The 15,111-nt window shown below is 40.8% G+C and overlaps 1 protein-coding gene across 2 annotated transcripts in view; it reads right to left on the bottom strand.

Annotated features, from left to right (window-relative positions):
• Window positions 1-9,075, bottom strand: part of Dennd4c (DENN domain containing 4C) — a 100,449-nt gene extending 91,374 nt beyond the window's left edge. For both annotated transcript variants that reach the window (XM_027950615.3, XM_027950616.3), the window contains exon 1: window positions 8,696-9,075. The gene's annotated coding sequence lies outside the window, so the exon portion shown is untranslated. The remainder of the gene's footprint in view (window positions 1-8,695) is intronic.
• Between the last annotated feature and the right edge of the window lie 6,036 nt (window positions 9,076-15,111).

Here is a 15,111-nt window from a genome sequence, read left to right as displayed (position 1 = left end):
TTTATTTATTTACTTTTCTGTAATGCTCGGGATTGAACCCAGGGCCTCATGCATGCTCAGCATGCACTTTACCACTGTACTATACTATTTTTTTAGGTAGCCCTAAAAAAACAATAAAATGAAATAAAAGACTATTGCGGTTCTGTCAAAAGGACAAAGGAACTAGCCTAAAGAGTCTCTCACTAGTCAAACTGTGGACAATTTAGAAATGAAAATGAGTGGCAGGACCTGGGGATACTATACTCAGCAGTAGAGTGCAGGCTTACTATGTGAGGCCCCCCAACATGGCGGGGAAAAAAAGACAACATATTATAATCCATTATTGCCATTATTTTCCTCCTGTATATTTGTGTGTGTGCATGTGTTGTGCTGAGGATGAAACCCAGAACCTTGTGCATGTTAGGCAAGGGCTCAACCCCTAAGCCACATTCCCAGCCAACACTGATGTTTTTAAACTCTTGAGCCCACACTGACACAATAAAATGAATGAATGAAGGGAGGGGAGGAAGGTTTTTTTAACAATAGAATGTCAACTGATAAATGTAGATGGAATGGTAGAAAATAATCATTTTACAATCATACATTCAGATTCAATAAAAAATCATCAATTGTTATTAAAACTACTAGGTAGAATTTTGTTGGAAAATAGGACAGTTATACAATCTCAAATTAATTCCTAAAGATACTAATAATCATAAAGAAATAAAATGTAATACCAGAGAAATACAGCTCATATCACTAATAATTGATCAGACTTATACAATATGCCTTCTGTTGGGATGCACTATAAAGAACACAGCAGTGATACAGTATACCAACAAAAATACACTGCCTTAGCCAGGCATAGTGGGGTACGCCTGTAATCCCAGCAGCTCAGGAGGCTGAGACAGGAAGAACATGAGTTCAAAGCCAGCCTCAGCAACTTAGAGAGGCACTAAGCAATTCAGTGAGATCCTGTCTCTAAGTAAAATACAAAATAGGGCTGGAGATGTGACTCAGTGGTCAAATGCCCCTGAGTTCAATTCTCGGTACAAAATAATAATAATAATAATAATAATAATAATAATAATAATACATTGCCTTAGTCTAATCATGAAGGGCCAAGCAGGCAAGCCCAAATTAAGGGGGAGAATTCTGGGAAAATGTCAATATAATGAAAAGAAAAAGAAGGGGGGAGGTCTGAGGTACTCTTTTAAGCTAAAGAAGATTCAAATTTGAGTACCAAAATCAGTGACAACAGGAAAATGTCCAAACGTGTGGAAATTGTTTTAAGTAAATTTGTTACTTATGAGATACCCAGCTAATTGTTTGTTGTTGTTATTTCATTTGCTTTGATTTTTTTTCATGTTGATACAGTGGTTTGTACCCAGGACCTCACACATGCTAGACAAGCACTCTACCACTGAGCTACACACATCCCAGCCCGTAACACTTGGAAATCAAACACAGTTCTAAATAATTCAGGGTTCAGAAGGAAATTACAAAATGTTTTAAACTTAAGAAAACAGAAAAGATAACATACCAGGGCTAGGATTGTGGCTCAGTGGCAGAGTGCTTTCGTAGCACGTATGAGGCATTGGGTTCGATCCTCAGCACCATATAAAAATAAATAAAATAAAGGTATTGTGTCCATCTACAACTAAAAAAAAAAAATTTTTTTTTTAAAAAGGGCTGGGGATGTGGCTCAAGCGGTAGCGTGCTCGCCTGGCATGCACGGGGCACTAGGTTCGATCCTCAGCACCACATAAAAATAAAGATGTTGTGTCCACCGAAAACTAAAAATAAATATTAAAAAATTCTCTCTCTCTCTCTCTCTCTCTCTCTCTCTCTCCCCCTAATTTAAAAAAGAAAAAAAAGAGATAAACATACCAAAATTGTAGAATTCAGTTAAAGAAGTGCTTGGAGAAAAAAATGTATAGCACTGAACACTTTCATCTGAAATAAAGCAAGGTCTCAAATCAATAGTCTAAACTTCATCTTAGCATGGATGACATATGCATATAATACTAGCAAATCAAAAGGCAGGAGGACCACAAGTTCAAGGCTGACCTGAGCAATCTGGCTGGTACCCAGTACTGAACCCAAGGCAATTAACCACTGCACACATCCCCAGCCCTTTTTATTTTTTATTTAAAGACAATATCTTTATTGGAAGGCCTTGCTAAATTGCTCAGGCTGGATTTGAACTTGCGATGCTCCTGCCTTTAGCCTCCCATGCCACTGTGATTACAGGAGTGCACCACCATGCTCTATCGCAAGACTCTGTCTCAAAATCAAATTTTGAAAAAGAAAAAAAGGGCTGAGGATGTAGCTCAATGGTAGTACTTATCTAGCATTCATATGGCCCTGGGTTCAATCTCTAGAACTAAAGGAAAAAAAAAAAAAATCTTTGGGGCTGAAGCTGTGGCTCAGTGGTAGAGTGCTTTCCTAGCCATGTGTGAGGCATTGGGTTCAGTTCTCGGCATCACATATAAATAAACAAATAAAATAAAGGTCCAAACATCTAAAAAAATTTTTTTTTAAATCTAGATTTCAACCTTAAGATAGAGGAGCTGGGGTTGTGGCTCAGTGGTAGAGCACATGGCTAGCATGTGTGAGGCACTGGATTTGATCTTCAGCACCTCATTAAAAAAATAAATAAAAGTATTGTGTCCATCTACAACTAAAAAAATTTTTTTAAAGATTAACCTTTAAAAAAAAGAAAAAGATGGGCTGGGATTGTGGCTCAGCGGTAGAGCGCTCGCCTAGCACGGGCAGGACCCAGATTCGATCCTAAGCACCACATAAAAATAAATGCATTGTGTTATGTCCATTTACACCTAAAAAATAAATATTAAAAAAAAGAAAAAGAAATTTGAGAAAGAATTACAAAAACAAATCCAAAGAAAGCAGAAAGAAGGAAATCATAAAGGCAAGAAAAAGAAATAAAGCTATTCCAAGTCTAGCATGATTGCACATGCCTATAATCCCACTGACTCAGGAGGCTGAGGCAGGAGGATCACAAGTTCAAGGCCAGCCTGAGCAACTTAGCAAGACTCTCTCTCAAAATAAAAATTAAAAATGGCTGGAGATGTGGCTCAGTAGTAAATCACCCCAGGTTCAATCTCTGGTAACACCCACCACCAAAAAAAAAGAGAAAGAAATAGAAATCAACTGGAAGTAAAAATTATGTTTACTAATGTAACGGAATGCAAAGTCAATATACAAAACAATCATTTGTGCTTCTATACACCAAAAACTGGAAAAAAATTTAAATACAGGATCATTAGCAACATATAGCATCCAAAAACATGAAATATGGACTGGGGGTGTGGCTCAGTAGTAAAGCACTTGCCTAGGATATGTGAGGCACTGGGTTTGATTCTCAGCACCACATATAAATAAAGAAAATAAAGGTTCATTGACAACTAAAAAAATATTTAAAAATAAAATGTGAAATACTTAGGGATAAACTGAGCAAAATATATACAAAACTGTAAAATAAAAATTACAAAACACAGCTGAGGAAATTAAAGAGACCCAAATAAAGATCAATGAAACAGAAAGAACAAAAATACATTTAAAATTGTAAAAAGGAAACAGATTGCATATAGCTGCAAAATTACTAAGTAGACCAAATGTGAAAAAGGAAGGAAAAAAAATTCTACAGATAGCAAGATAATCTGATAGGCAATAACCCATCTCCATAACTAGATACCATGATCAGGAAAGAGCTCTCAGCAAGGGTAGCATGCAAATGGAATCATGTTAAGGCACTGAGGTAAAGAAGTTGAAAATAGGCTGGTGTAACTGGTACATAGTGGATAAGGAGAAAATAAGGCTAAAGAGATAAGGCCCCTGGGCCAGAAGAAAAAGTTTGTTTTCAGGATGTATCCTTTCCCCTCCCTCATGCTATTAGTACTATTACCAATTGCCTTCAATACCTTCTAACAGATGAACCTGCAGCCTCATAAAAGCTGCTCTCCCAGTCCATCCTTCAAAATGGAATTAAATTATGTCATTTGCAGGAAATGGATGAAACTTTAGAGCATCATGTTAAGCAAACTAAGACAGACTCATAAAGTAAAGGAATGTATGTTTTCTCTCATATGTGGAAATTGGAGAGGAAAAAGAAAAAAAAAAATGGGAGTGGGGAATCTCATAAAAATAGAAGGGTGGCCTGCATGGTGATGCACATCTACAATCCCAGCAACTCAAGAGGATCACAAATTCGAGGCCAGACTCAACAGCCTAGGGAGATCTTGTCTCAAAATAAAAATTTAAAAAGGGTTGGGGGTGTAGCTTAGCGATACAGAGCTGCTGGGTACTGACAAAGAAAGAAAAAAGGAAAAGGAAATAGAAAGGAGACCAGTAGAGTGAAGATGGGACCAGGGCAAGGGAGCAAGAGAAGAAAAGGGGAGATACTGGGGAGCAACAATGACCAAATTATATTGTTATATTGTATGCATTTATGAATATATAACAATGAATCACACCATTATGTATAATTATAATAGACCAATTTTAAAAATTTTAGCACAAACAAAACATGAAGTAAAAAATATGTAACAGTTTAAAATCCTTAACTGGCTCTTCATCCTCCCTCCCTCCCTTCCCTTCCTCATGTCCCTTCCTCCCTTCCCTTCTTCTCTTCCTTCCCTTCCTTTCTTCTTTCCTGTTTTTGGTACCAGGGATTGAACTCATGGACGTTTAACACACTGAGTCACATCCCCATTTTTTATTTTGAGACAGTCCCTCTGAGTTTCTGAGGCTGGTCTTAAACTTGTGATCCTCCTGCCTCAGTCTCCCAAGCCACTGGGATTACAGGAATGCACCACCGTGTCCAGCTTGGAGGGTCTTCTTTTGACTTTAAGACCCTCCATGACATAGTCCCCATTTATCCCTCCAGCTTAATATCCATTGCCCTCCAAAACTACCTTTGCTCATATACTAAATTACTGCATTTTAATTAAATCTGTCACATTCTTTCATTACTTTGTGCCGATTAGGAACATTCTTTGAATTTTAAATTAAATGACTCCTGGACTGTAGTTGTAGCTCAGTGTGGTTGTGACTCAGTGATAGAGTGCTTGCCTAGCATATGTAAGGCACTGGGTTCAATCCTCAGCACAACATAAAATAAATAAATAAAATAAAGGTATTATGTCCATTTACAACAACAACAACAAAATTTAAATTAAATGATTCCTATTATGTAACCATCTCTGCTGAATCATACAAAGTTGAGTGATTCTCTCTGCTTCATCTTTTGCACTATTCTATATTAGTTGTGCTATACTTATGGTACTTATTTATAGGACTATTTACCCTACTAGACTTCAAGATTCACCTTTTTGTTATGTTAGTCATATTTTTATCCCAACAGAACAGATCCTTTTTCCATAATTAAAAAAGATATAACATTTATGCTTTCAGAAATAATGAAGAAATTAAGAAATAAATGAAGCAGGGCCCAGCAACTGGAGTGAGGGAGTAGCAATGAGTCAGGAAGATCACAAATTTTATTTCAGCAACTTAGTAAGACCCAGCCTCAAAAAGGGGGTAGGGGGCAGGGGACTGAGGATAAAGCTCATAGGTAGAGTATCCCAGGGTTCAATCCCCTGTAACAGGAACTGGGAGACAAGTGGCAATAATTTTAAATTTTTGTTTTGAATTCCTTTAATCATATTATATTTTTTTCTAAGTAAAAGTTTTCACACTGACATGGTGGCACATGCTTATAATTCCAGCAACCCTGGAGAATGAGGCAAAAGGATCACAAATTCAAGACCAGTGTGGGCAACTTGGTGAGACCCTGTCTCAAAATAAAAATAAAAAGGAGTGGGGATGCAGCTCAGTGGTTGAGCACTCTTGGGTTCAATCCCCAGTACCCTGATCCTCAAAAAAAAAAGGAAAAAGAAAACATTTTCAAATACAAGCATGGTGGCACACACCTATAAGCCAGGGACTCAGGAAGCTGAGGCAGAAGGATGGTGAGTTCAAAGCCAGCCTCAGCAATTTAGGGAGGCCCTAAGCAACTCAGTAAGACCCCATCTCAAAATAAAAAATAAAAAGAGCTGGGATGTGGGTTAGTGGTTAAGCACCCATGGGTTCAATTCCTGGTTTAAAAAAAAAAAAAATCAAATACCACATTAAGCTTTTTTATATCCATATACCTACATATATATGTAAAATTTCTGGGTTTTAATTTTAAGTTTATAAGCAACGTTCTTTCCACAAACACTAAACTGTATATTTCAAATAATAAAATTAATTAATTTTGGAATGTCCTATAATCTGATGTTAAAGACCTATGGTTTTATACCAAGCAAACTATTTGAATTATTCCCCCAAGTTTTAACTCTTCAAGGAGTTTTCCATTACCACAAAGTACCCCATTAATACAAGTCTGTTAAATTGACAGTTGAAAAGAAGAGGTACAACTTGTGGTATCAGCTTACAGATGATAACATGTAATTCATATACTGTGAAAGTTTATCTGCCCTACTAAGTTTCAGCAAGCATATTAAATTGGAAATTCAAATTATAACAAACTGTTTTCCAAATCAGAAAATCAAATGAGATGAGCTGTCACTGACTCGGCAACTTTCTTTTTTACTTTACAACCTGTACTTAAGATGTAAGCACAAGACTGAAACCTGGTCTTCAAACTGAGGAGTAAAGCCAATGCAAAACCAGTATTTGTCTTGGCAGGAAACTACAATGAAAATATGAAATGTTTTGGTCTTGACTGGCCAATAAACAAAGAGCAAAGTTTCCTGGTTATTATTTATCATGCAAAATCCCTTGCATATAGCTACAAGTTAGCATTTCTGTTACAAAACTTGTTTCTTTAGAAAGAGCTCCTGGCCCAAATAACCTTCTAAGTCTGGCATCATGAATTGTTACAACCTACACACCACTGCAGTTCCTTGTAATTTAAAAAGCTTTTAAGAACAGTTTCTACACACCAACTCTGTTGCCAATTTCTGCAACTAAAAGCTCAAGTTTATACTACAAATACTATATTTACTCTCAACAACAGAATGTATTCGTTAACAAATTATACAGAAGTTGCTCCAACCCACAACTTCAACAATTCTAACATCATAGCTTTTCTATTACCCAAATTAATAAGCCTTAACAGTTGTACATTAGGTAAGGTACTACTGGACAAAGTCAACTGAGATTAGACCCCTAATCTCAATCAACTATTTTGCAACTTGGTAAAACGGGATACCAATGGGGGAAAAGTATGGACTGAGTAGCAGAAAACTCCTTGACATTTCAAAAAAAAAGAAAGAAAGAAAGTAAGCCTATGAGACAGATCATGTTTATGAACACAAATCTACAAATCTAAGTTTATTTCTGAGTTCCTAGTCTCACACACAAAAAAGGCAATTTACAACTCTCTAACAGTAATACAAAGAACAGGGTAGAAAATAAGTTTTTGTTGGTTTGGTTTGTTTTTTTTTGTTTGTTTTTCGTTTTTTGTTTTTAAGTTATAGTGAGCAAGAGAATACGTATCCTTTCATGCATAGAGATGAAGTTTTCCTTTTGCAATTAATTTCACTCTTGTAGGATGTACCCAAAAACAAAAACAAAAAAACGCAAAATACATAGCTTAACACACATAATCACCCCAAATCAAACATTTACTGAAAACTTAGTAACTAAGCACGTCAGAACTACACTCCTGTCACCCTCTAAACTGGGAAACTTGAAGGGAAAATCTACTCGTACCGAATTGTGGTTTCGGAAGAACCCCTTAACTTGGGCTTGTACACAATTAAAGCAGACTCAGGAGATCGATTTCTCAGGTTACAGTATTAGACAATTTCTGAGACAAGCACACAAGCAGCCAAGGGTTCGCTACTGGAAATTACACTCTCATATTTACTCAAGTAACTACGGTTACTGCCCTAAATTTTCCCGTGTGGAAGAACCCCACACACCATTTAAAACTGGGTCATTCCTTCTCTGCTCTGATGAAGCACGGTCTTTGGGAGGGAAAAGGCCGCGGAAGCAGGAAAAAAGGACATGACAGCATCTTCAATACAGAAAAGGTACAGCACTTTACAGGAGTCAGCACTAGAGGCTCATTCGTTGGCTTTAATTGTGTTTAGTCACTCGGGAGTTGGATGGAACCGGCCTTCGTTACAAGTCACCCCCAACAAAGCCCTAGGGATCAGCCACCGCACGGCGAGGAGGAAATGTCCTCAATTCACCTGCGACACCTGCCCGGGCACCCCCGCTCTTCCCCCGGAACCCCTCCGTACCCCAACCTCTCTGCAAACACCGCCACCCGCTGGAGCTCTCGATCCCCCGGGAGCCCCCGGTCCCAACCCCCCACCACCCGGCTCCCCACCTAGGCGGCAGAGGTCCGGGCGGTCCCTCGGGCCCAGGCCCCTCGCGCCTGCACGCCAGCGAGTCTCCAGAGCCCGGGCGGCGGCGCGAGAAGGCCCTTCCAGCCGCAGCCTCTCCCCCAGCGCACCGCGAGCCTGTGAGGACTCCCTGTCCCCCGAAAAGTAGAGAAACTAGGCCAGGAGTGCCGGCCCCGATCACTCTCCGCCTCCTCGGCGCCCCCGGCGGGCGGGCCACTCTCAACTCAAACCTCGGAGTTGCTACCTGCCCGGCGCCGTCCCGCCTAGACGCGTTGCCCCGCGGAGGCGCAACCCGGAGTTTCTCCGCCAAAGGCCCCGCGCCGCAGACTCACCTGCCGCCGGTTCCCGCGTCAGCACACCTCGTCAGCACACAGCGCCTTCCTGGGGCATGAAAGTGCCGGCTTCTCGGCCTGGGCGCCTTCTGCAGCGAAGGGCAGGGCCGGGGACTCGTTCCAGCAGCCTCGGCCGCCTCGGCCGATCTGCGCCTGCGCCGCTTCGCGGGTTGGGTCTCAGGGGGCGCCGCCCGCAGCTAGGGGTAACGGCCTAGGGCACCGACCAGTGCCCGCACCGCGACTCTCGGGGCGGCCGGACAGTGTGAACGGAGGATGGCCTAAGAGCTGCCAGCGGCGTGGCCGTCCCGACAGCTGACCGCCATGTTTCTGTTCCCTTTTTCTTTTTTTTCCTCCCCTCCTTCCGCCCCTTTCCACAGAACAGCACTTTTCCTCCCTCCTCCCTCTCCCTTTCCTACTGCGGGGGCGGGGGACGAGGGTGGGGGAGGGGTGGAGAAGGGCGGGCCAGGGCGGGGCGGGACCTTTCTTGAGCCCCGCCCCGAGGTGGGCCAAAGCGGCAGGGCCACTGCGCTCCTCCGCCGCCTCCCCCAACCTCACCTCGACCACCTTGGGGTCCGAGGCTGACCGGTGGGGTTACTCTCCGCCTCCACAATTCGGGCCAAGCGGGCACCGAGCTGCGCGGAAAGCGAGAGCTCGCGGCGCTGCTGGGTACGGTTCCTGCGGGACTGAGACTCGTCGTGAGACCTCTGGCAGGTGGCGGCTGCACTTTTTGGGGTTTTCAAAGATATGGAAAGTGGTGCTGAGTAGCTCAAGATCACTGAGGAGAGGGCCAAAAGGGACGTGGAGTTTCAATTCCCCTCCGTGACTGAGGAGTCAGGAGGCCCGGGAGAGACCCGCGCTAGAAGAGTGTTTGACCGCTGACGGTTTCGCTACTTCTGCCGAGATTTTGGGATGGGAGCTCCAAATATGGAAATTGTTCATTGAAATAATGGGTACCCTCCTGCCTCCTTAAGTGGCGACTCTTTATTTACACATTCCCATTCAGAGTCATTTCGCTATAATGCAAACTTTGCAAGGTATTTTCGACATCGTTTTAAAAAATTATTCAAGAAGAAGCAAATGGTTTGAAAAATTAGAAAATTTTGCCTCTAGGTCCCCCTCCCAAAAAAATAAATCAATAAGCTGGCGAGTTACTTCACAGATTCCATGGTAGGTCAAAAGTAGAACTATTAAGATTTGTACAGCCGGGTGTAGTGGTGCCCCCCTATAATCCCAGCGGCTCGGGAGACTGAGACAGGAGGATCGCGAGTTCAAAACCAGTCTCAGCAAAAACGAGGTGCTAAGCAACTCAATGAGACCCTGTCTCTAAATAAAATACAAAATAGGGCTGGGGATGTGGCTCAGTGGTCGAGTGCCCCTGAGTTCAATACCGGGTACCAAAAGAAAAAAAAAAAAAAGATTTGTGAATATCTGGTGAGTATTCTTGTAGATAATGATCATTTTCCTAAGTATTTATTTATTCTAATTTGGTATACATGACAGCAGCAGAAAGCATTTCAACCCATAGTACACATATAGAGCATAATTTTTCGTGTCCCTGGTTGTTCACAAAGTAGAGTCACACCATTCATCTCTTCATACATGTATTAATTAGGGTAATGATGTCCATCTTTCCTACCCACACGCCCCCTCTCTTCCCCTTCCTCCCCTTTGCCCTATCTAAAGTTCCCCCATTCCTCCTATGCTCCCCCCATTTTCCTGAGAATTACTGTCTCATTCCATTTGTATTTTTGCTGAAAAGGGTGAGGTTAGACCTAGGTCACAATTACCTTGCTGTTATTTTATTTATGGGATTCTATATTCAGCAATAGAAACTACCTTCCTAACCACATTAGCAGTCAGAATAGATTCAAGAAGAAATACATAACAGACCACACGGTTGCGCTCCCCTGTAATCCCAGCTAAAGCAGAAAGATCTCAAATTCTAGGCCAGTCACAGCAATTTAGCAAGAGACCTTGTCACAAAAGGAAAAAAAAAATTAAGAAAAACTGGGGATGTGGCTGAGTGGTAAAGGACCCCTGGGTTCCATCTCCTGTACCAGAAAGAGAGAGGTGGTGGGGGAAGGGGGGATGAGGAGTAATGAATGAATGGCAATAAAAGTTTAATGATGTCAACTGGAAGCCATCCTTGACATTGATAATCTAGATGGCAGAAGTTTAAAAAGGGGTATCACTATTTTGAGAAGTAGCTTATTGACTTCTTGTCCTTACTTCCCCAAGTGCAAATTTGTTTTAAAATATTTAAGTGGGGCTGGAGTAGTGCTCAGTAGTAGAGTACTTGTCTAGTATTCCTAAGGCTTTGGGTTCCATCCCCGGCACCCCAAAGAAAAGGTAAAAATATTTAATAGGGACAAAATTTCTTAGTTGTACATATTACAGTTAATTCTTAGAAATTGAGAACTTTTTCTTTTCTGTGGGTGTCTCTCTTTCCCCCTCCCCTCCTTCCCCATAACCCTTAAAAATGAAAAATGGAAGAAGCTAGTATCTCTACCATTTTATTAATTTTGCTTATTTTGCAGATTTGAGAAATTCTTTTTCTTACTATTTTAATTGTCCTGTAGTTTTGTTTTTTTTTTAAGAGTGGGAGAGAGAGAGAGAGAGAGAGAGAATTTTTTAATATTTATTTTTTAGTTCTCGGCGGACACAACATCTTTGTATGTGGTGCTGAGGATCGAACCCGGGCCGCACGCATGCCAGGCGAGCGCGCTACCGCTTGAGCCACATCCCCAGCCCTTGTCCTGTAGTTTTACCATAGATTTTTTCTTTTCTTTCTTTTCTTTTTTTTTTTTTTTTTTTTTTTTTGTGTGTGTGTGTGTGTGTGAGAGAGAGAGAGAGAGAGAGAGAGAGATGCTGACATACCCAGGGTCTTATGCTTGCTAGGCAGGCACTTTACCACTGAGGTACACACCCCCAGCCCTTTTTATTTTTTATTTTGAAACAGGTCTCATTCACCTACCAAGACTGGCCCTAACTTGCTACCTCAGCCTCCCCAATAGCTTGGGTTACAGGCATGCACCACCACACCCAGCTGGTAACTTTGTGTTGTGTGTGTGTGTGTGTGTATGTGTGTGTGTGTGTGTGTGTGTGTGTTACTAGAGGTACTCTACCACCTGAAGTACATCCAGCCTTTTTTTTTTTCTAAATAGGGTCTTGCTAAATTACAGAGACTGACCTCAAATTTGTGATCCTCCTGCCTCAGCCTCCCCAGTCTCTGAAATTACAGGCCCACATCATACTGGCTAATATGTGTCTCTAGTGCTCAGCATGCCATATTTTTCATCATTCTTTTTGTGCTCTTCAAAAACTTCTTAACATTGCTGGATGAGTTCAGGATCATATAAGTCACACTGTATTCATATGTCATGTTCTTTTCCAGATGCTTAGTACCTAGCATAGTAATCTATATATAATATTCTCTCAAAAAATATAAATCAGTAGGTTCTGGATGTGTAGCTCAGTGGCAGAGAGAACTTAACCTAGCATGCACAAGACCCTGAGTTCAATCCCACCACCACAAAAAAGAATGAAAAGAAAAATTTGATGAATGACTGGTATAAGTCAGGGTATAAGTCAACCTGTTTCCCTCACTACTCATCTCATCTGTAAGGTGAGTAGAATTATATTCATAAAGTAAGATCATTTGTTAATTTACAATAAGTTGTAAGTATTAAGTAGAACAGTTCAGTAACTAATACTCAGCAAATGTGACAGGATGATTCATGTTTACAACAATCCCTGCCTTCTGGTATTTACATCTTTGTGTAGTTCTTTCTCATTGAGTGTGAGGTAAGCTATTGACTAGCTTTGAATACACAGAATACATGGAAGTGGTGATGTCTCTCTCTAGTGAGATGAAATTTTATAAAAAAGACTTCAGTCTTGGATTGTCTCATCCTCTGGGATTGATGGCTCACTCTTGGAGAAGCCAGCTATCATGTTGTCAGGCATTCCTTTGAATAAATTTAAGAGTGCACTCTCTCAAAGGCGAATCTTGAAATGACTGCAAGCCCAGCCAACATCTTGGTTGCAGCTTTCTGGCAGACCCTGAGCCAGAATTACCCCACTAATGCACTCCAAGATTCTTTGCTCAAAGAAACCATGAGATAATAAATGTTTCTTCTTTCCAGCTGCAAAATTTGGGGGTAATTTGTTACATGTATTGTATGAAAAATAGTAAATGCTCGTGATTGGTAGCTCTTCTTTTAATGAATGTATCTGAATTCATTCAGTGTACGATTTAGCATCCTATAATGCTGATCCCAAGCTTAATGAGTTTGTTTACAATTCCAGTACAAGAAAGCATCCAGGAATAGTGAAAAGACTGGCTTTATCTAATGTTACTTATAGACTATCTTTGATAGTCTAGAAGAACTCATTCGAGTGTGTTTCACATAGCTGTTTGTAGTGGCATGTGCCTCTAATCCCAGTGACAGTGACGCAGGAGGATGAAAAATTTATAATGCCCCAGCAATTATAAAAACTGTGGAAGCCAGGTGTGGTGACACATATCTGTAATCCCAGCCAATTGGGAGGTAGGGGGATCACAAGTTCAAGATCAGCCTCAGCAAAATTTAGTGAGACTCTGTATCAAAATAAAAAAAATAAAGTGTTGGGGATGTAGCCCAGTGGTTAAGCAACCCTAAACTCAATCTCTGATTTAAAAAGAAAAAAAAAAAAAGAAGAAGAAGAACTGGTTTCAATCCCCAGTACAAAAAATAAATAAATAAAAAGAAAGAAAGAAAGTTTCACATTGTATTTAGAATTGCTTTAAAGTAATGCAGTAGGGATGAGGGGGAGAGGAAGTAGTGATTTAGATAAAAAAAAGATTGTATATACGTTGAAATTCAGTTACTGATACTTGAGAATTCCTATATTGTTCTTTATTTTTACATCTTCTAAAACTTTTCCATAATTTAAAATAAAGTTGTGAGCCAGGCACAGTGGCACACTCCTGTAATCCCACCAGATTGGTAGGCTGAAGCAGGTGGATCTCAAGTTCAAAGCCAGCCTCAGCAATTTAGCGAGGCCTAAGCAACTTAGCAAGACCTTCTCAAAATAAAAAGGGCTGGGGATGTGGCTCAGTGGTTAAGTACCCCAAGTTCAATCTCTAGTACCTGACTCACCCCCCAAAAAATTGTTCTAATTATTTCATGGATTCACAAGTTTGATGCTGAGGGGAATCTTTAGAGATCATCTCTTTAATTATTTAATTATTTATTTATTGGTTTTGTTGATTGAACCCAGAGACACTGAACCACTGAGTCACATCCCCAGTCCTTATATTTTATTTAGAGATAAGGTCTCATTGAATTACTTAAGTCCTTGCTAAATTGCTGAGGCTGACTTTGAATTCGCAATCCTCCTGAGCTACTGGGATTACAGGAGAGCACCAACGTGCCTGGCTCTTCTTTAATTTTTTTTTCTGGTACTTAGAATTGAACCCAGGGTCACTTTACCACTGAGCTAAATCCCCAGTCCTCTTTATTTTTTGAGACAGGGCCTTGTTGTATTGCCCCAGTTGGCCTTGAGCTTGTATAGACTGGCCTTTAATCTGTGATCTTCCTGCCTCAGTTTCCCAAATCACTGGAATTATAGGTGGGTGCCACCATGCCTGTCAGAGATCATCTGTTCTAATTAACTCATTTGCTAGATAGGGAAATTAGATACCAGCTGTTATGCTTTGGATATGTGGTATCCCCGGAAAACTCATATGTGATGGGCACAGTGGTACTCACCTGTAACTTCATCAATTCAGGAGGCTGAGGCAGGAGGCTTGCAAGTTCCAGACCAGGTTTAGCAACTTAGTGAGGCCCTCAGCAAGTTACTGAGATCTTGTCTCAAAATAAAAAGGGCTGAACAGATAGATCAGTGGTGAAGCGCCCCTAGGTTAAATCCCAATCCCCCCCCCAAAAAAGCTCATATGTGAGACAATACAAGAATGTTCAGAGGTAAAATTAATTAATTGATTATGAGAACTATAACCAAATCAGTGGGTTAATCCACTTGAATGGATTAACTTGGTGGTAGCTGTAGGCAGGAAAGGTGTGATTGGAGGAAGGAGGTCACAGAGACTTACCTTGGGGTTTATATTTTGTCCCTAGCACCTCACTCTTTCTCTCTCTGCTTCCTGGCTATCATGAACTAAGCAGCTTTCCTCCACTGTGCCATTCTGCCATAATGTTCTGTCAGCCAACTCTGGACGGTACCTCTGAAACCATGAGCCAAAATAAACTTTTCTTCCTTCTAAGCTGTTCTTGTCCGGTCTTTTTAACAAAAAACAACAAAACTTTTTTACTTAGTGTGCTAATCAGCTTTTTGTCACTGTGACAAAATGCCTGAGAAAATTAGATTAAAGGAGAATGGATTTATTTTGGCTCACAGTTTCATTCTGTGGTCAC

Source organism: Marmota flaviventris, chromosome 13 (genome assembly GCF_047511675.1).
Source record: "Marmota flaviventris isolate mMarFla1 chromosome 13, mMarFla1.hap1, whole genome shotgun sequence".
Lineage (NCBI taxonomy): Eukaryota > Metazoa > Chordata > Mammalia > Rodentia > Sciuridae > Marmota > Marmota flaviventris.
This window is presented reverse-complemented; position numbering and strand designations above follow the sequence as displayed.